This window comes from Bactrocera oleae, chromosome 2, assembly GCF_042242935.1.
Source record: "Bactrocera oleae isolate idBacOlea1 chromosome 2, idBacOlea1, whole genome shotgun sequence".
Classification (NCBI taxonomy): Eukaryota; Metazoa; Arthropoda; class Insecta; order Diptera; family Tephritidae; genus Bactrocera; species Bactrocera oleae.
The window spans coordinates 55,695,903-55,717,704 of NC_091536.1; the positions used below are offsets into that span (position 1 = coordinate 55,695,903).

General features: G+C 34.9%; 1 protein-coding gene and 1 pseudogene across 3 annotated transcripts in view; one reads left to right on the plus strand and one right to left on the minus strand.

Annotated features, from left to right (window-relative positions):
- Positions 1-21,802, plus strand: part of RYa-R (RYamide receptor) — a 404,709-nt gene that overhangs the window by 113,032 nt on the left and 269,875 nt on the right. The window lies entirely within an intron of this gene.
- Positions 18,367-19,212, minus strand: LOC138856403 (pancreatic triacylglycerol lipase-like; annotated as a pseudogene).

The following is a 21,802-nucleotide window of genomic DNA, read 5'->3' on the forward strand; positions in this document are numbered from 1 at the left end:
TAGACACACACAAACACAAGTTAAAGACCTAGAATCGAATGAAGAACAGGAAACCCAATATTATTAGAACATAAAAGAGCTCACCGAAATGCAATAGAAAATAAAAAACTAATTTAAGAAAAATTTTATTTTCCAATAATGTTACAAAAAATCAAAATAATAGTTAAACAATGCAACATTTTCGCAGTAAACAAATATGATAGACACCCTAATAATCCAGAAATTCAAGCAACCCAATTCCAAAATATCTAGGACAAACAAATCGCACAAGCAAAATTAATAGAATCAAGATCTTCCTCTTCTTTTATATTTTTTGTTGCGGTAACATTAGCAAATGCGCAAATTCTAGATTACAGTTCTTTACAACAGTTAATAACAATAGACATCGGACTAGCAATATTGCAAACAGTAAATTTTAAAAATATTCTTATTATAGAGACAGAACAGTACGAAAATATAATTAGTACTCTTGAAACAAATGTAATCGAAAAATTAATGGCATCGAAAACAAATGGATAGCAGGAAATCCTGACCATAGCGACTATAAGATCTTAACTAACAAAATGAATAATGTTTTAGAAAATAATAACCAACAAGTTATTATACACAAATTAATGGATAACAAAATAAATGAATTAATTAATATAACAAATAAATTAACGAAAACAATTGAAGGAGACAAAAAGGATATGACTTAGTGTTAACCATCAAATTCAAATTATAAAAAAAGAATTAATCAGCTTACGCAATTCATTGGGCTAAAGCCAATATAGTAAATTCATTTATATTATCAGTTAAAGAAATGAATACACAATAACAAAAAATTTATAGAAAATGAAAATATACCATTTTTTTATATAGACGAAGCGTTAAAACTCGCTGTAGTCAAATTAGCAGCAAACGAAAATTGTTTAATTTATATAATAAGTTTACCGACAACGGGAATCGAAGAATGTAGGTCTACAGAAAAATTGTACGAAAATTAATAAGGAACATATAAAATCGATCGAAGAAATTTCAAGCGACCTAATATTTTTAAATCAGTTGAATGGTGTAATAAAAATTAATAATGAAAGTTTAATGGTAAATGGCACATATTTAATAAAATATCATAATGCTAGCTTAGAAATAGATGGGATATTTTACAACTTCAATATAATAACAGAAAAAAGCCATTACCAGCAATAATACAGCCACTATCTAAATATAATAATAAAAACCCATCTTAAACATATGTATTTCTGAACTTCTCCTCTTTTTATACTCTCTCAACATCTTGCTACAGAGTATAATAGTTTTGCTCACCTAACGGTTGTTTGTTTCACCTAAAACGAATCGAGTTAGATATAGGATTATATATATATATAAATGATCAGGATGAAGAGGCGAGTTGAAATCTGGGTAACTGTCTGTCCGACCGTCTGTCCGTCCGTCTATCCGTCTGTCTATCCGTTTGTGCGAGCTGCAGATGTTCGTAATTGTACCACTGCACAGTGGGCCAGATTTTCAAAAAAGCTGGCCAAAACTCTAATTAATAAGATAACGGTACAAAAATTAGTATACCAATGTTTTTTGATGCGCTGACTTCGAAAAACATAGTTTTAAGATGATTGAACGAGTTCTTAAAGGTCATTTTAAGTTAAAACATTAAAAAAATTCGAATTTCGAACTAAAAATTAGTATACCTATGTTTTTTGAAGCGCTGAATTTGAAAAACATGGTTTCAAGATAATTCAACTATTTTCTAAAGTTCTTCTGAGGTTAAACGACTGAAAAATTAAGATTCAACACTGAAAATTTGTGTACTTAAAACTTTGATAGCCACAGTAAAGAAACATATATATAGGCTACCTTTATACTTAAATTGAAAATTTGCCCTCGCCCAATTAGTTTCAATTTTATAAATTTACTTACGCGCTTTACCACGAGAAGGTATGGGGTGGGACTTTTAAACGCATTTCATTTTTTTCTATTTTTTATTATTTTTTTTTTGATTTTTTTAATTTTCTAAATTTTAAAAATTTTTTAAATTTTAATAAACTTTGTTTTATTCCTCATCTGAGGTTTCATCGTTTTCCGATTCTTCGTTTTGTGTGATAGTTTGTGGAATATCAGGCATTTTCAAAAGAGCAATGACATCAGCTGAAAATGATTTAGATTTTTTTCTTGGAGTTTTTTGTAAGCTCGAAATTAAAGGATCTGATGAGACAAGAAGAATATTTAATAAATCTTGGTTTGTATGAGTTCGTGAAAACTTCCTTGTGTGACTTAGCCTGTACATTTTATAATTTTTGTTACCTGACTCCTGTGCTTCTTCTGATAACTGCCCTTCAACTGGATGGTTGAAAAATCACGAAGTCGCAAGTTGTCGCAAGATTTTTTGATTTGAGGTCACACTCTTAAGTGCCCTTAAGAAGTTCCTGACCGTGGTACTGCGCGGAAATGCACGGAACACTTGTTGTAGAAAAGGAAAAATGCCGTTTATTGTTCCCATTTAATTTACATGTAAATTAATAAAATTACGAAATAAATAATATCACATTACTAAGAAACTAAACAAGATACATTAAAATGCTTTTACATGCTTAAAGTCAATGCATCAAAGATTAGAAAATAACTTGTTTAAACCATTGTTGTTTTGGCCAGCTTTTTTGAAAATATGGCCCACTGTGCACTGCCAAGGTGTCATTCGGTATGGCTCGAAGGACCATGTTTATTTGCACACCACCCTGTATAGTGTTCTCAGGCGTGGTGTGTATTATTAGGGTGGGCCAATAATGTACCCGTTTGATGAGTGTATACATATAATATATACGAGATGGAGGCTTAGTTTATTTAACTATAGGTATGCAATTGAAATTTCCTCAACTTGAATTGTCATGGTGGTAACTGTTTCTGTAACTAGTCCACTTAGAATCCATCAGGGTAATGGGTCAGATTTTCTTCTCTTCTGCCCATTCCTGTGTGCCCGACGTTGTGGTCGTTGGTCTATTAAGGTCCTAAGTTAAAACAGTTCTCCTATTAGTACTCTACTTTGATTTTCGTTGTGTAGCGTTTGAGTTTTTAATGCCTTTGATTTTATTTTTCAATTTATTTTTTGGATTTTTTAATGTTGCTTCTTGGCAATTTTCGGGAATCCGCACTTCGTGATTTGCTGTTGCAACTAAGCCCGTAACTTAACAGTATTTTGAGGAGAGCTGTAAATATGTGTAATATGAAGCATTGAGTTATGTCTATAAACGCAGTTAAATTTGCTTTCGCACACTTTAAGTGTGTGCGCATGTGACAAATAGTTTGTACATCGTCGTCGTCGGTAATATAACAGTAAACATATCCCGAAAGCGCGGCCATTGCTCATAACTACCATGAAAGATTACTGTATCACATGCGGGCACCTTGAGATGGATGCCTAAACTAGCCTAAGCATTGAATTTGTGGCAGCTCTACTCTCAGCTGTGGAATAGGTGCAATTGTTTCGATTACTTTTAATTGGTCGAAAATCATTGCTTTTAATTCTACAAACTGATCTAAACAGTTTTCGTATTTGGTATAAGCCGAGGATTTGAAATTTTCCAGTAGATCTGAGTCGTCAGATTCTTCAATTGCGTCATATGCAACTTGGAGTCCAAAAATTGTTCAGATTTTCTTTTTTGTCTTCTAATACCGATTCCGAATTGTCGTGAATCGGGAGAAGATGATAATCGAGTTCAGTATTTTACTAAACCGTCACTCTCAGAATTGAATTTGGTGTATGAAATGTCTTTCACCTTTTTTTGTTTTGTAGAACCTTGCTCTTAGCGTGTAGCTTCCGCCGGTGTACATGGACGTTTATCGTCCGAAATCATATTTGGTACTTTTAGATATTGAGTTGATTTAGAGTCCATAGAACCTGTGTTCATTTAAAAAAATGTAGTTAGTGAAATAAAATTTTTCTCTCAGTTAAGTGAATTTTTAAATATTGTTAACAATAATTTAAACAAGAGAAAACGTTATCTTTGGCTGTGCCGAAGCTATAATACCCTTCACAGGTGCATTTCTTTTAGTAACTACTATATGTATGACTACATTTGAAAACGTGACTTGCCAACGGTTTGCATCCAACGGAAAGCATTTTGCTAATTCTTTCTAGCCAGGTTCTTTGCTATAAAGAATCTTCTATTCGAATTAAAGTTAGTTATTGAGGTAAATAGATCTTTCAGACATTTACATAAATTTTAATTTTTAAGCTGATTGATTATTCACATTAAATTAATGGAAAACAAAACAAATTATAATATTTATAGAAATTAGAAAATATATAACATATAATAATATTTATTATTCTATAATACTTTTTTATATGATATATAAATTACAATAATTACATCTATGACTTACACTTTATATTATAATACAAACTTAAATTTAATAATATTAAATCTAACATATATCTATTTATATAATATATCTATTTTCTAAAGCTTAAAAATATTCCGTCATGGTCACTATATGGTGTTTCATATGTGATACATGAGGTCATTGCAGAATCCATGTTTGTCCATACCCAATCTATTGCTGTTTCCTGTTTTGTTGTGGCGACCTTAGCCAATGAAGATTGAAATCCTAACTGTTGCAATCGAGCCTCCAAATCATCAGTTGCTGTTAGGCGACATATGTTAAAGTCACCAAGGACTACTGACGGTCCTATACTGTTCAGTTATCTGACGGATATTATTTTCCACTTGGTTTCTAAATTCCGGAAGTCTATAGCGGGGGTTCCTGTACACAAGTAATATGGAAAACTGTTGAATTGTTTACGTTTAACAGTTGGTTTGTTGAACCGGTGTCGTTTCTTGAAAATGATCCTTCTGATAGACCTGGCCACCTATCTTGCTTGTAGTATATTATAAGGCCGTTGGCAGGGCGTCGTCGGGATGATCTTGTTTCTCCATCAAGGCGTACAATAACACTGTAGCCTTCTATTGGGAATTCTTCTTGAGGTAAGGCCCATGTCTCGGCAAAGCACAGAATATCAGCAGAACAAATCAGCTTGTCTGATCTGATATCTTCAATATGCTTGTTTAGGCTCCTTACATTTTGATAATAAATATCTAGTCGTTGTTCCGATTTTTCAGTCAAAAATCTGTAGCATGTCGTCAATGCTCTTTCTGTCTTCAACCTATTAAGTTGAGTTTTAATTGGATCCTGCGGTCCAAATGGGTTCGGGGGAGAAAATGTCCCGATTATATACAATCCATTGGCACTTGTGGCTCTGCTACATCCTACATATAAAGCTGATCTGCTTACTCTACCCTCTAGATGAACAGCAACTTGTGTGTATGTTCCACCTTGACTTTCGTGATGGCTTCAGCTGGAATGACCGGAAACTGTCTGCGTTCTATGGTTATTTGCTCATTTCTCTTGTATTAGAATGATCGGACCACGCTCATGGTGAGGCTGCTTGGAACGTGCAAAGCTTCCAACTCTTGATTCTGCGAATTTTATCCATAGTCGCACCACTGAACTTTCAGATCTATGTGATTCGGAATCAACCTGCATTAGTTCCCCCGTAGCACCATTGACGAGACCATCACTTATGCTTATGTTGACTGTCACCATATATTTGATCGAAGTCTTGAGCTGCAATTTATAAAGCATTCCTTGTGTTTCCGATGGCTTAAAAGACTTCACAGCTTCTAAAATGTTTGCCCTGCTGCGTTCTGTTAGGGAACTTGACTTAATTGTATCCTTCGCAGTCGAAATGAACTTCTCGGTCATCGTGTTCGCCAGTTTAGTTAAATTAAAATCATTTGCTCCAGCATTTGAATAAAATAGATGGATGGCTTCGTTCGGTATCTCATTAGAGGTCTTTTCCCTGCTTTTGATTAATTGGATGTCAGCGTGTGTTATATTTCCCTCTGACATGTTATTTAAAGCGATAGCAAATGCTTGATCTTCACGCTGGCGTATTATTTCAGTGAGCTCAAAGTACCGAAATTGAATGAAGGGTTAGGCCCCCAATTCCAAATGCTGCTTTGCCAGTGGGTGCGCAGAGTAACACCTTGGCTGTTTCGGGGTTGGTTCCTGGTACACTATTAGCTCGCAATGTCAACGATTGATATATAGTTGTTATAAGCCGACTCTTGCCCACTCCAGCACCGCCTCCGACATATTCGAAGAAGATTTCCCTTTTACTGACATTGTGCATTACATGAGCAAAATATCCCCTCTGTTTGCTGTTAAGTGACTGCACCATTGCCAGTAAATGGTCTTCTAATATTAGAGGTGGGAGTTTAATTAGTCGAACCGCCTCTTCCTCTTCCTCTGTATTGTTGTGCTCTTGAAAAACATTAATGTCTACTGTTTGCTCTGGAACGGCTAGAGCTCTAAATTCGGAAGCTAAAAGTTGTGAGGCAGCTCGATCATCAGCTGTTTCTTCCGCTGTGACATGAAGGTTTTCCAAAATCCGTTCTAGTTCGTTCGATGAAAATTTGTCATATTTGAGCTTATTCAGCTCAATTTGCTCCTTGTGTGAATTGCAAATACTCTCGACGTCATTATTTAATAAGTCTGTTTCCTCATTTCTCCATGGGTGAAACATCATGGCGGTTTCTCTGAAGAAATCGGCTCTTGAACTTTCAACGCTAAAACGTTTCCAACGCAGAATAAGGGCTTGCTTCCTTTTCCTTAGAAATCCTGATCCATCCTTTAATGCCATTGGAAGTGCAGCTGTCGTGTCATCCTCGTTCTCTACTTCGTTGTATTCTTCGTTATTATCAGAAACATTTCTGCTTGTTTTGCAAAATCTGAACCATGCTGCTAAGCATAGTTCTTCCAATTGATCGGGCCTTTGAGAGTAGTGCTCCAGCACACTCGGCACATATATGTCCGTAGAGTCCTCCTGTAAAGCATTAAATTCAAGTCGGGGCTTTATCATCCTTACTCGTTTGTTTGGATGTGATGTATTTATAAATATTTCCCCATTACTGGCTTCTGATAGATGCAGTCCCAAAATATTATAAGCTGTTTCTTGAGAAGATATTTCCGATCCATTTACAAATTTGTTTCCGATGTGCTGCAGTTTTCTTTTAATGGAGAAATTCCCTGCATTTATTTCCTCCATGGCTTGTCTCAATAATGTTGATACTCCTCTATTGGATTTATTTATATAATTAATGCTATAGCTGCAGCAAGCGTATGCGTCCAGAATGAATTGAATGTCCATATTTGCTCTATGCAATTTAAGGATATTTTTATTATAGGCATTTAGAAGCCTGTCTGAAAATTTTTTGTTTAGGAAAATGTGTGGCTTTTTTACAGATGAGCGAAGAGCAGGCTTGCATCCTTCATAGTCAGTGTTGATTCGCTCATCCGCCAAACAATTTTCGAAGCAGTTCAACCGTATTATTTCTTCCTCTGGGAGATCCGTTAGAGTTAATAGTTCCTGTATTTTTTGGAATTGAGCTTTGTGTTGCTCAATACCTTCCTCATTCATGAATCGGCACACTTGTTTTCGTGATGTTGTGATGTGTCGATCGATGAATTTTTCAACATCATTTGTGTTGGTGATTCCATCACTTTCCAATTGTGGTGCGTTGTGGTGGAATCGATTGTCGAAATACCTGGAACATGGATCTGTCCTTATCAGTCTTGCCTTTTCAGAGCTTGATAGAGCAGTAGCTTCCTCTTCCGAAATGTCTACTTTATCCACCAGTTTCTTCAATATGACTAACAACTCAGGCCATTTTGTTTCTGCAGCAGACATTGTGATAAAAAATGTTGGCAAACCAAACTGGCGGATCATGGCTAAAACTTTCTTCTTTTCAGCCTCCCAATGTGCAGGTGAGGATCGAAGTCCTTTGAGTACATGATAGCGTTCATCATGCTGGATAAGGTTGCTGACAAAATTTTCATCCTTCACATTTATAGCAGTTATATTCCTCGATCCAGACTTTTTACGCAGGCAAATGGAAATTGCATTTTTAATGCGCTCCAACTCGTAGAACTTATAAATATACAGGAGCACGTCCACGCGCACACAACGCCGATCATAGCGTCGAATTTCAGAACGTGCAATTTTACTATAAGTTGTTGTAGTTGTCCTCTTTTTTCCGCAGTAAATCGTTGGATACGACAATTCCTGAGCATCGTCGTCGGTTGTAACGTCTGTTGGGCGTCTACCTTGTCCTGGTGCCATTGCAACCCGTTCAATGGATCGATTTTCAACGGGTTCATTGTCCATTAAAGTCTCCTGACCACCTGGATTACAATCCTCGTCCATTTCAAGCGGTACATTTTCCTGACGAGCATTAAGAAGGTCTCTTACTTCTGCCTCATCTGCAGGTTCCGCAATAAATGGCACAGTTTCCTCGTTTCCAGCATTTGCCAGCCAATCACTTGCCATTTGGATATTATGTTTGACGTAGAGATCTGTACCCAGCAGATAGTTTAGTGCCTCCAATATTTTTGCTGGTCGCACTGTCTCCATCATAAAATTTTGTTCATATTCCAATCGACGTTTCAAGTGCACTTGAATAATATGGCTGTTATCAAATCTTCGTGGAAGCATGGTGACTGTCTCTACAACTGAAATGGGGATATTCACCACTGCTCCACGAATAGCACATTGTCGTTCATATCCTAAGGAGATGATGCGCATAAATAGGATCCTCGGTGATATCAGTCTTTCTTCTAGACACGTTAAATCCTGAAGGCATTTCGGAATATCAGAAAACTCCAATCCTTCCGATAGGCAGATATTTGATATCTTGCCTTTCCTAACGATACGATAGCATGAGTTGCAATAGTTGTACTTTTGGTTCGAAGACGGAAATTTTGATGACAGATAAAACACTTTTCTAGCATCTTCTGAGCGCGCAAATTTTGTTGAAGTCTGACATTTTTCTAGTTTTTTCACTTGAGGGAACCAAGTGCCACCGCAACAGACGCATATTTCAGTGGGTCCTTTCTTTATCAACAATGCGTACATATCAAAGATATTGGCAGCTCGACGTTGACGTTCTTGTTCTTCTAGCTGTGCATCAGGAGAAAGTTCACGACGTCTTCTTATATTCCTCCTGGTTTGCCTCTCGCTTTCTAACTGACGATTTGCGGGATTCGATCTATGCAATTGTACTCTTTCCAACGTTGATTCCTGCTCGTTTGCTAGTTGTTGCCTGGTTTGCTGGCGGGTCACTCTTCTTTGAGAAGAATTTAAAATTTGCTCACGACGTCTTCTTATTGGATCTTCTCGACGACTTCTCCTCAATGCTGCATCTCGTTGCCTCTCTTCTTCTCTTATTATTGCATTCTGGCGCCGTAACGAACGTTCCATTGTGTAGCGCTCCTGCTCCGCTGCTCTATATTCCGGATCCAAGCGCCTGTTTGAATGACCCATTGTGTTGCGCTCCTGCTCCGCTGCTCTATATTCCGGATTGGTTCTCCTATTTAAATGTTCCACGGTGTTGCGTTCCTGCTCTTCAGTTCTATATTCCGGATCCAAGCGCCTGACCGAATGTCCTATTGTGTCGCGCTCCTGCTCCGCTGCTCTATATTCCGGATCCAAGCGCCTGTTTGAATGACCCACTGTATTACGCTGCTGCTCTTCAGCTCTGTGAAGTAGGTTCTGTCGTCTAGTGGAACGTGCAGAACTATCACGAGTTCTCTCCTCATTGCGGTACTCCAAATTTGAGCTGCGTAATTCTGCAATATAGTCAGCGTTCCTTTGTCTATTATTTTCCAAATTTTGACTATATTGTCGTCGGCTTCGATTCAGAGCATTGCGACGTCTTTGTTCCTGCGATTGCCTAGATACTCTTGGCATTTTCAAAAATTATTATACAAATAAAAAATATACTAAAATATTAATAAATTAAGTAATAACAATAAATTTAAAAGAATGTGTATTATTTAAAAAAAGGATTTTTTCGTTGATTTTGAAAGTTATTTGCGTTATTGAAAGTTTAAGCTGCTCGCGTAAACTGAAGTGATCCGATGCGTTGGGTCCTATTTATTGACCGACTTCACATCTGTAAACTCTTTTGCCCTTCTTGGTATCATCAAGCAACTTTCGTAGGAATACCACTGTGTTAATTACAGAAAGTGCATTGTAGAGGTTCTTTTTTACCTAGGTTATACTTTCTACCTAACTTGCAAACTATGTTTACTTCCTACCTACTCTTCTACCTAGGTTTTGTTTTGTACCTATCTATCAGTTAATTAGGGTTTTAAAACTGAATAATTATCTTTACAAAGGTAGTTCTCTATTATTGTTAATAAATAATAATATATCTTGAATAATTAGGGATTTGTTTATTTTATGGTTAATTAAATAATATTTTTGCTCCTTACTCTTATGTATCTATTCTTAACACATTTTTCAACTTATTGTCCCAATTAGCTACATGTCATACCTTACTTTTGGCACAAACAAAACAGTTTTTGGAAGATATAAGATAATTTTTATTGAAAGCTCAAATTGGACAGTATAAATAATTAATTAATCTGATTTGTTTATAATATATTATTTGTAAAGTGGTTAAATCTGACAGCTGTATGCTATAGTGGTCCGATCTTAACAATTCGTTCGAAGATTGAAGTCACATCTTAAGCAATAATCCATACTAAAAACTTCCATACAAAAATTTATTTTGATCGGTCAGTTTCTATGATAGCTGTATAATATAGTGGTCTGATATGAACAATTCGTTCGAAAATTGTAGCGATATCTTGGACAATCATCATCCATGCCATATTTCGTGAAGATAACTTGTCATAAACAATTTTTTTCATATAAGAACTTTATTTAGATTGTCAGTTTGTATGGCAGCTATATGCCATTGAGAGAAATCAATGCCGGATTTCGTGAAGATATTTTATCTAATGAACAATTTTTCCATGCAAGAACTTGATTCCGATCGTTCCGTTTATATGGCAGCTATATGCTATAGTAATCCGATGTAAATAATTTCTTTGGAGATTGCATTACTTCTTCTAGCAAAAACTTATGCCAAATATTGTGAACATACCTCGTCGAATGAAAAAGTTTTCCATGCAAGTACTTGATTCCGATCGTTCAGTTTGTATGGCAGATATATGCTATAGTAATCCGATGTGAACAATTTCTTCGGAGATTGCATTACTTCTTCTAGCAAAAACTCATGCCAAATATTGTGAACATACCTCGTCAAATGAAAAAGTTTTCCATGCAAGCACTTGATTCCGATCGTTCAGTTTGTATGGCAGATATATGCTATAGTGATCCGATCTGAACAATTTCTTCGGAGATTGCATTACTTCTTCTAGCAAAAACTCATGCCAAATATTGTGAACATACCTCGTCAAATGAAAAAGTTTTCCATGCAAGCACTTGATTCCGATCGTTCAGTTTGTATGGTAGATATATGCTATAGTGATCCGATCTGAACAATTTCTTCGGAGATTGCATTACTTCTTCTAGCAAAAACTCATGCCAAATATTGTGAACATACCTCGTCAAATGAAAAAGTTTTCCATGCAAGAACTTGATTCCGATCGTTCCGTTTATATGGCAGCTATATGCTATAGTAATCCGATGTAAAAAATTTCTTTGGAGATTGCATTACTTCTTCTAGCAAAAACTTATGCCAAATATTGTGAACATACCTCGTCGAATGAAAAAGTTTTCCATGCAAGTACTTGATTCCGATCGTTCAGTTTGTATGGTAGATATATGCTATAGTGATCCGATCTGAACAATTTCTTCGGAGATTGCATTACTTCTTCTAGCAAAAACTCATGCCAAATATTGTGAACATACCTCGTCAAATGAAAAAGTTTTCCATGCAAGCACTTGATTCCGATCGTTCCGTTTATATGGCAGCTATATGCTATAGTAATCCGATGTGAAAAATTTCTTTGGAGATTGCATTACTTCTTCTAGGAAAAACTTATGCCAAATATTGTGAACATACCTCGTCGAATGAAAAAGTTTTCCATGCCAGTACTTGATTCCGATCGTTCAGTTTGTATGGCAGATATATGCTATAGTGATCCGATCTGAACAATTTCTTCGGAGATTGCATTACTTCTTCTAGCAAAAACTCATGCCAAATATTGTGAACATACCTCGTCGAATGAAAAAGTTTTCCTTGCAATTACTTGATTTCGATCGTTCAGTTTGTATGGTAGATATATGCTATAGTGATCCGATCTGCCAAATCCGAACTCATGCCAAATATTGTGAACATACCTCGTCAAATTAAAAAGTTTTCCATGCAAGCACTTGATTCCGATCGTTCAGTTTGTATGGTGGATATATGCTATAGTGATCCGATCTGAACAATTTCTTCGGAGATTGCATTACTTCTTCTAGCAAAAACTCATGCCAAATATTGTGAACATACCTCGTCAAATGAAAAAGTTTTCCATGCAAGCACTTGATTCCGATCGTTCAGTTTGTATGGCAGATATATGCTATAGTGATCCGATCTGAACAATTTCTTCGGAGATTGCATTACTTCTTCTAGCAATAACCCATCTCGAATTTCGTGAACATACCTCGTCAAATGAAAAAGTTTTCCATACAAACACTTGATTCCGATTGTTCAGTTTACATGGCAGCTATATGCTATAGTGATCCGATATCGGCGGTTCCGACAAATGAGCAGCTTCTTTGTGAGAAAAGGACAGGTGCAAAATTTCAGATCGATATCTCAAAAACTGAGGGACTAGTTCGCGTATATACAGACGGACGGACAGACAGACGGACATGGCTAAATCAACTCAGCTCGTCACGGTGATCATTTATATATATACTTTATATGGTCTCCGACGTTTCCTTTTGGGTGTTACAAACTTCGTGGCAAAATTAATATACCCTGTTCGGGGTATAATTATTGTACCCTATGTGCGTAAGGTATACAGGCATAAGCAAATTTTATGCCGCGTGTAAAAGAAAATTGATAGTGCGCAGGTATGCACTTTTATGTACGTATCGTTCGTGTATGTATGTAACAAAAATGATTCGCATCTTGGTTAGTTTCGTATATGTAAAACTATATAAAAATTAATATATATAGTATTTATGTAATTGGTAAGTAAACGTAAAGATATGTATGTTTTTTTTTTGTGTTTATCGTTTGATTTTTGTTTATTCTTTCCTATTTGCCTTAGCTTCCTCATTTTGCGCAATCCTGCTTATACTTTATTAATAATAAGGGATATTGCCGGAAAATGTTTACTTGTCCAAAGTACTTGAAATTTCTTTTTCATTGTTATTATTTTGTGTTTGTTAAATGTGTGTGTTTGGATACACAAATGCAAGCATGTATATATGTTTCGTATATATATATGTATGAATCATATATCTATCTCGCAACTTGTTGCTACAGAGTATGATAGTTTTTTTCACCTAACGGTTGTTTGTATCACCTAAAACTAATCGTGTTAGATTTAGGGTTATGTATATATAAATTATCAGGAAAAAAGACGTGAAAAAACGTGACGAAATCCGGGTGACTGTCTGTCCGTCCGTCTGTGCAAGGTGTAACTTGAGTAAAAATTGAGATATCTTTATGAAACTTGGTACAAATATTTCTTGGTAAGAAAAGTCTGCCCACAAAAGGTCATTTATCAAAAAACGAATAAATTACCATAACTAAGCTCCACAATAAGATACAATACTGCGATTTGGTATACAGGATCACATTGGGGAAGGGCATCTGCAGTTAAATTTTTTTTTAAGTGGGCGTGTCCCGCCCTAGTAAGCTAATTGGGCATATCTCCTAAGCCGCTAAAGCTATAATGACAAAATTCACTAGAAGCAAATGCTTTTAGCACCTCCACATACAGTGTGAAAATGTGTGAAATCGGATCTCTAGGATGGTATGAGATGATTTTATAGGAACCTCGTTCAAAATTAGTCAGTGGGCGTGGCACCTCCCACTTTTAGGTGAAAACCCATATCTGGGGATCTGCTGTAAAAATACTGATTTTCTGCTTAAATATCTAAAAAGTTAAAAAATATTTTAACAGCCACTTTAATTTTAAGCACTTTCTGTCCCCTTAAGCATGCACCTTGCAAACTAATTCGTAGTAACTACAATATATGTGCAAAAGATACAGTAGAAAGCAATAGAAAAAGGAAACTGAAGATCAGTTATACTTTACATACCCACACCTTATCTTTAGCACGGCAGACAGTTAAATAATTTTCTTTCTCCCGAATTCGCTTTCACGTCACCACTAAATGTGCATATATACAGTTTTCTCCATCGGGAATACAATAACCAAGCTCATTTTATTTTAATGGCCTGGTATTTTTGGTAAGCTTTCGCTTCCTGTTTAGCCACCGACAGGAGTGCAATAAAATATAATTTGGTTAGGACTCTAAGAGTTTGCTTACAAATACAACTTCACGGTGTGGAAACACGAAATGTTAGGAGACAGCAGATTGCTTTGGAGATTTTGAGAATTCAATGCCAGGCTACTGTCTCAATGACCACGTTTATAAATTTACTTTACTTCTTAAGAAACACAGTGTTTTAAAGATTAAATATATAGATACTAACAGATATTTTACGGTCTATCTAATTTTTCTTAAAGCATTTAAGTTTTCTATTCTTAAAGCACCTTACTTAACTTTTCATCGCTTTTCGTTCGATATGCGTCGGGTTTTATGATCTTTCATTCCATCTTACGTACGCAGCTCTTTTCTACATTGGTGCGTATCATCTAAAATGCCAAGCCGTATATAATAAAGATGATAACATAACATGCTTGACAAGCAAAACTGCTGAGTGATTTGAGACAGATACACATCTTTTTTTTATGGCACGTATTCCGTCCTGCGCGTATTCTTTTTCCTCATATATGACGCCTAAAAGTATGCTAAGATGTGATGCACTTTCTCTAATGCTTTTATAGTCACTGGAATCTTTTTTATGCGCCCATATACAAACTAAAATTTTTTAAACAAAATCCGCCTATAATTTAAATCCCGTTACACAAACAATTTACAAATAATTTCATTTATTTCAAGTGATTGTTTTCCTACATACTGTCCGGATGCTTGCAATGCATTTAATAGCACGAATGCCCCGATAATTATTTCTTTTTTTGAACATTGCTTCAATAAAAATTTTTTTTCGGGCAGTAGCTTAAAATGTATACTTATTTCTTTCTTCTACCCCATTTGCTGTTTTTCGGTGGGAGTTATTCAAACAAATCGCGAAAAAGCAAGAAATTGTTATTATATAATGAAAAAGTATAGAAGTTATGTATAAAGAAATGAAAAAAGGCCGTCAACTCTAGGACGCAAGTTGGTAGTAGGGGTCTTGTCATTTGAAAACACGTTGAGCTTACGTAAGCTTTCGTAGAGAGCAGCTCAACCTATCGATATACACATAGCCAATAAAGTCTGCGTTCACCCGACACTATTTTTTAAGTGATGTAAAAACACAATGTATATACTTATATACTTAGGTAATTCAGTTCAAATTTTCTACATGTATTTCTTCTTTATATTTTAAGTTCAGAATGCAAAAACAAAAATGTATATTCCTACTTTAATTTTTGTGATAACAAGATTTAAGTGTAAGGAGAAGTAAACATAGACACCATTAAGTCTGCGTTCAGTTAGCTTGAATTGGAAATACCGTTACTTCTCATGAATTTGTTCGTCGTTTTTGCGTAGATTCTATTGTGTTTTAATACAATTAGTCGTTTAAAGAGCTCGTGACGCGTTTTAATAATATTTAAAAAAATTGAAACCAAAGGAAAAGAAATTAGTCTGTCGGAAAGAAAAATTATCATTAAGTTGTGGCAAGATGGCGAAAGTTTTAGAAAAATTGCGCAAACTATTGGAAGAACGTATTCTTCTGTCCAGCGCGTCGTAAACAATTGAAAAAAAAAACCGGAACTTTAACGTCAAAATCGCGATCTGGCCGGCCGAAATATTATCAGCCCGGGAAGAACGGAAAATAATAAATATGGTGAAAGTTAACCCTCGAATTACGTCCACAAATATTATAGAAAACGTAAATATAACCATTAAAGAAACAATTTGTGCCGAAACTAGGTGCTAGAAAAATTTTACGAAAAGCTGGATATCATGGTAGAGTCGCTCGAAAGAAACCATATATTTCACTTTTAACAGGCGAAAGCACATTGAATTTGCTCATAATTATATAAATAAGTCGCCGGAATTCTGGAGACAAGTAATATTTTTGGATGAATGAGAATTTTGCATTTTTGGCATAAAAGGTCGACAAATTGTGTGGCGCAAGTCAGGAACTGCCCTTTAAAAGCAAAATCTTGTTGGTACAGCTAAACACGGAGGTGGCGGAATTATGGTGTGGGGTTGCATGGCGGCTGGTGGTGTGGGTCAGCTTGAATTTATTGAATCCACAATGGATAAATGGGGTTATTTAAACATTTTAAAAAACAATTTGAAACAAAGTGCAGAGAATCTTGGATTATCTTCGACGTTTTGGTTCCAACAAGATATTGACCCGAAGCATACTGCGGAAATAGTTAGACTTTGGCTCTTGTACAATACTCCTAGACAACTAAAAATGCCCCCTCAATCACCTGACCTCAACCCTATTGAGCATCTATGGGATCTGTTGGAAAAAAGAATTCGTCAGCATACAATAACAAGTAAAGAGTTTTGCGAAGTGTTATGAAAGAAGAATGGAAAGAAGAACTTTGCGTTGCAAGTCTATTTTATTTTTAATATTATGTGAAAAATAAAATATTTGGTTTTCTTTTATAAATCGTGGTTTATTGAGCTGCAAGGGAAGAATAAGTTTTTTATGACGTGGTTGGATACTTAGGGGAAGTTGTGCCTTTGTGCTAGGCACCTTGAGTTGGTTATCACTTGTCTCGTTATAACGAGTATTCAATTATCACTTGACTCGTCACTTTGAACATTAGAAATCAACTGTCCTTTGTATAATGTCAAGCCGTGTCTTTTATACTTTCTTCTGTCACTTATAATTTGATCTCTTTGGAATTGCGCAAGTTTACTTGTTGGCAAAACATCAAAAGAATATAATTGTTTAGTGTCTAATTATGTTGGAGTCGGATTTCTTTGATGATACCGATCATGTCTATTAACTACTCATTGAGTGTCGAATTATGTTATACGTAAGTATGTAGGTTATCAGCTTGGTGTCAAATTATGTTATGCATAAGTATGTATGTATGTTCGTTGTATTATCAGTTTGGTGTCGAATTATGTTATACATAAGTATGTATGTATGTTATCAGTTTGGTGTCGGATTAATGTCCGGTATCCGTTGTCTTGAATATTGAATTAATGGTGTTTGTTATCATTTGTGATGAAATTGGATTCACCGTTGCTGATACTGATGATGTGGTGGCTGAATGTGTAACTATATGCATAAGAGTTCACTAGTCGTTGTTCTGAAAATTGGGTGCCGGCTAAGTCAATCGGTAATACGAAGATTTTTATGTTCGTTTCATGGCAACTATTAAAAAGTATAGACCGTTTTCCATAATTTTGGTAAGCGTTTCATTTTAATACCCTCATCAATGCTGATAACACAGGTATTAAACAATAAAATAATATGTTGTCATTCTAAATGGCGATATTTGGGAAGTGGGAAGTGGACACAACTCTCAACTGTATGATTCGGCTGAAATTTTGACAATAAGTAGTGTATATACAGTTGAGAGTTGTGTTCACGGATTTGGGAACATGGAAAAGGAGCAAAATCGGTCGGTTATTGACAGAGCGCAGATTGAAGCTGCGCAAGATTGCTGAGCAAGTATATATCTCAAAAGACCGTCTTGAAATATGGGTATTTAGAAAGCTGAATTCCGACCACTTCACAACAGTGGTTTTAGCGGAATTAAAATATAATCCGAAGAAATTTCTGTGTAATTTCATGAGCGGAGTCAATTATGCTCAATTATGGTCATGCTGCTGCTAAATCCACTATACTGTCCGGATTTGGCTCCGAGCGGCTTCGTTATGTTTTTAGGCTAAGCAATTATCTCGTGGAACCCTCTTCTACATTTGAAAATATAGAAAATTTGTTTATTCTGTTTCAATTTCTATTCGATACCCTGCTATAAAGTCATCCAGTTATAAACTACTTTACAAATAGTATGAATCATCGTAAAGGTATGAAAAAACACCCTACTCGTGGCCAGCAAACTAACTCGTTGTGTGGCTTTCTAAAATTTAAAGACGATAAAGTGATGATTTGAAAACATACTACTTATGCCAGAAATGCCATTTAACAAAACATAACAGCGGGGGATAGTCTTAAGCCATTTTATTAACATGTTTAAGTAAAGAGCTTGTTCAGAAAATTCTAGAAGATAGCAGAAAGTAATGTTCACTTATCTCAAAGAAACGTAACTCAAAATTAATTTTTTTTTATATCGAACATATATTTATTCATTAACAATATATATAATATATATACAGCTATATCAAACATCATATCCTTAATCAAATGCGAACCCATAGGAAGCAGTGCTGAGTACGGATGCACATAAATCTCCAGCCACCATAATAGCGTTAGTAACAGCACCCAATTCCACACACTGTATGAGACATCGCACTTTTACCAATTGGCCTCAGAAAACACAATTGACCACCCTCAGTTTGGATAGATTCAACGTATGTAGCATCACCACTCTTGAGAAGTATCACTCAGGAAGAGACCGCGATTCTGTCCCAAACAATCAAGCATGTCGGTGACCTTTTTGCCCACTTTGAGCACAGTCACAACACTGGATATATAACCGATAGAACGAGCGTGTGCCCAACCGAAGACGATTATGTTGTTGTCACCATGGCTCAAAAAATAATCGCGAATATTCTTATTCATATCGGCTTTGTAACTCTGAAGTCAGCCGTGAATTAAAACTCTGTTGATATTTAGAGAATAATATCAGATATATACTTACACGAAATACTGCGCTTTAAACACACTTACTTAGTGAGGTTGTTGGCATTGAAGTTCGAGTTCAAAATGGTTTGAGCGGCGACAGTAATTTTTTTGGAGTAGTTGGATTTTTTTGTGTATACAGATAATACTTAACGGGCACTAAGTCGGTCTAAGGCTTCCTGTTTCTCACTCTCCGCGATTTTACTTTCCCCCTCTTCATTAATGAGTTATCGACTTGTGGTATATACCAGCCATTTTCGCCGTTCTCACGGCTCTCTTCCACAAGAAAAGCCGAAATAGCAGCTGCGAAATAAAGATAGAACCAGTGTCATTAGATTTCAATTAATCTGAGCGTTTTCGAAGTAAATAATTACTTGCTAAGCGAAAATTGCCAAAATATGCAACGCGTTCATTTCTTTAGATGTCAAGGATGACATGATACGCAACTCTTTGAATCGAGAGCGCTGTAAAAGTCCACATTTTTTATAACATTTGACAATGGTGCCACTAAGGAAAAAAATACGTTTTGAGATTTTTAATGTATTTTTTGGGTATTTTTCGGTTTCCATTTTACAGAAAAAAATACATAATTAAAATTAGTTCAACAAGCTATATATCCTATATGACGTCTAAATATATGCAAATGTATATTTTAATCACAAAAGATTTTCAAAATTAACATTTAAAACTAAATTTAACAAAATATTTTAAGATTTCAAAACACTTACAAGTTTTAAATAACCTGAACATGAACATTACTTATTTTTTATATACTCAATAAACAAATATCTTTTGATAATTTATTAGGAAGTCAAAGTTTAAAAATATTTGCTGGAAATTCTAACCAAAATATGTACAAGTATATCTGTTGACAATTGGTACTGCTAAGCGAAACAATACTCTGCGACAAAATACCTGCTCTTTCTTAAAATCAAAACTATATTTAATCTCTTTAAATAAAAGTTAGAAACACTTGTGAAAGTCACTAAAAATTCTGATCTCACAAATAACCCACTGACTTCGAAATTGATTTAAGCGGGATTCTTAGTGGTAGTTCGTTATTTTGCTTGTCATCTGTTCAGTAGCTCATGAACTCGTGGTTTACTTTGGTAGCACCGAAAGTTCATGAGCTCTCTCAGAAAGCAAAGTTTCAGAAAGAGTTTCGTATCATGGTATCCATGTTAGATGTGTCAAGAAACAATTGACCCCAATAAATGTGACAAGCTTTATATATTCAGCGTTATCTACTGAAAGATACTTTGCATTAAAATTAAATTAATCACTTTTTAATCATTTAGCGTCACTGACACATAGTAACGATAAATGTTCGTGATTTTAATTACGGACACACATGTGACTGATTTGTAGTGTGTGGCCATAATTTGGCGAAGATTGCACGCTTTGCCACCAACGAACCAGATAATAACTTAAGTCGCAAAATATAATTTAGTTGTTAATGTTAGCAATTTTATATTTGGCATGGTTTAATAATTTCATTAGATCTTGATAATAAAATATTTCGATTACTTTGACGTGTTGCGGAAAGTCCATATCAGTTATTTGTTATCATTATGCAAAAATTGTCATTATTCCTTTGAGTAGAATGATTTTTTTTCGAATGACAGCATTACTTTTTGAAGATAGAAAAAATTTAAACTGGTATTGTCACCGGATGGGCCTTTACTAATTAATTATATATTATAATAATAAAATAAATTAAAGATTTTATTATCTTGTATGTATATATTTTACTTTTAGAAAGTTCGTAATACATTTGGGTGAAATAGGAAGAATACCAGGACCACAAACTACTAGGCATATAAGGATTACTTTCGAAACTAGAGCAAGTGGGCTAATACCTTTCTATTGGCAACATATGATTAATAAAATGATTTCCATTCCGCGATTTGTATACCGTATTTCACCTAACGTAAAGTCATTTGAATGATGTGAGTCAATGTCTTCCCATATAGCCATACACTCACTCAATATTGATTTCTTTGAAACAGATTGATAATCGATATTTGTGAGAACTTAAGGCTCGGATACGTGCAAATAAAGCACTTCCATATTTACATGGTAACATGGTGAGAAGTGAACATTATGCCTATTGGAGGAAGCTATCAAAACCCCTTTTCCAAACATTTACACCTATACTTACTCCTTTGCACTTATAGAACTTTATTTCTTCTTCTAAATTTAAAATAAAATTAAGGAATTTATTTATATTTTGTGGGAAGTTGATTTAATTTTGAAGGGTTAAGTGGAAAATTGCTTCTTGGCGAATTATAACTTGATTACCCATATTCTTCAAAAACTAAAAATTATAGCCTAAATATAAGGAATAGCTTACTAATCCAATCTGCAAAGATACATATTATTTCCCCAAATGTATTTATATCTCGATAGATTTAAGAAATATAATCATTATCTCCTTCCTTTTTTAACGACAAGAATTCTTTTACAGTGTACTTAGCACGTTTTTGCAACATATTGTAATAAGCTGATTTTACTAACAATTAACTTTATTTATACCGTTTATTATTTATGTTTGTTTACATACGTATTTACTAAGTTTATGATTTGTTTAATTTATTGTAGTGTGTATAGCGAATAGGCCCAAAAGTAATTGAGATAATGAATGAAAGCAAAGAACGTTGACGTAGCTGATAGTATATAAAAAACTATTTCAGCTCACGGTGCTTTTTATTTCTTATTTGGATAATTGCTTGGAGTATAAGAAAAAAGAGTTTTTAAGTATAAGAAAATTAAGTAAATATTAACTTATAGTAGATTTCTCACATTACTAAGTAGTTACTAATTTAAATTATGTAGACTTAATGTGACATATTAAAAATAGATTGGTCTCTATCGATTAAAAACTATCCTGTAAATGATATATATTATATATCAGCAAT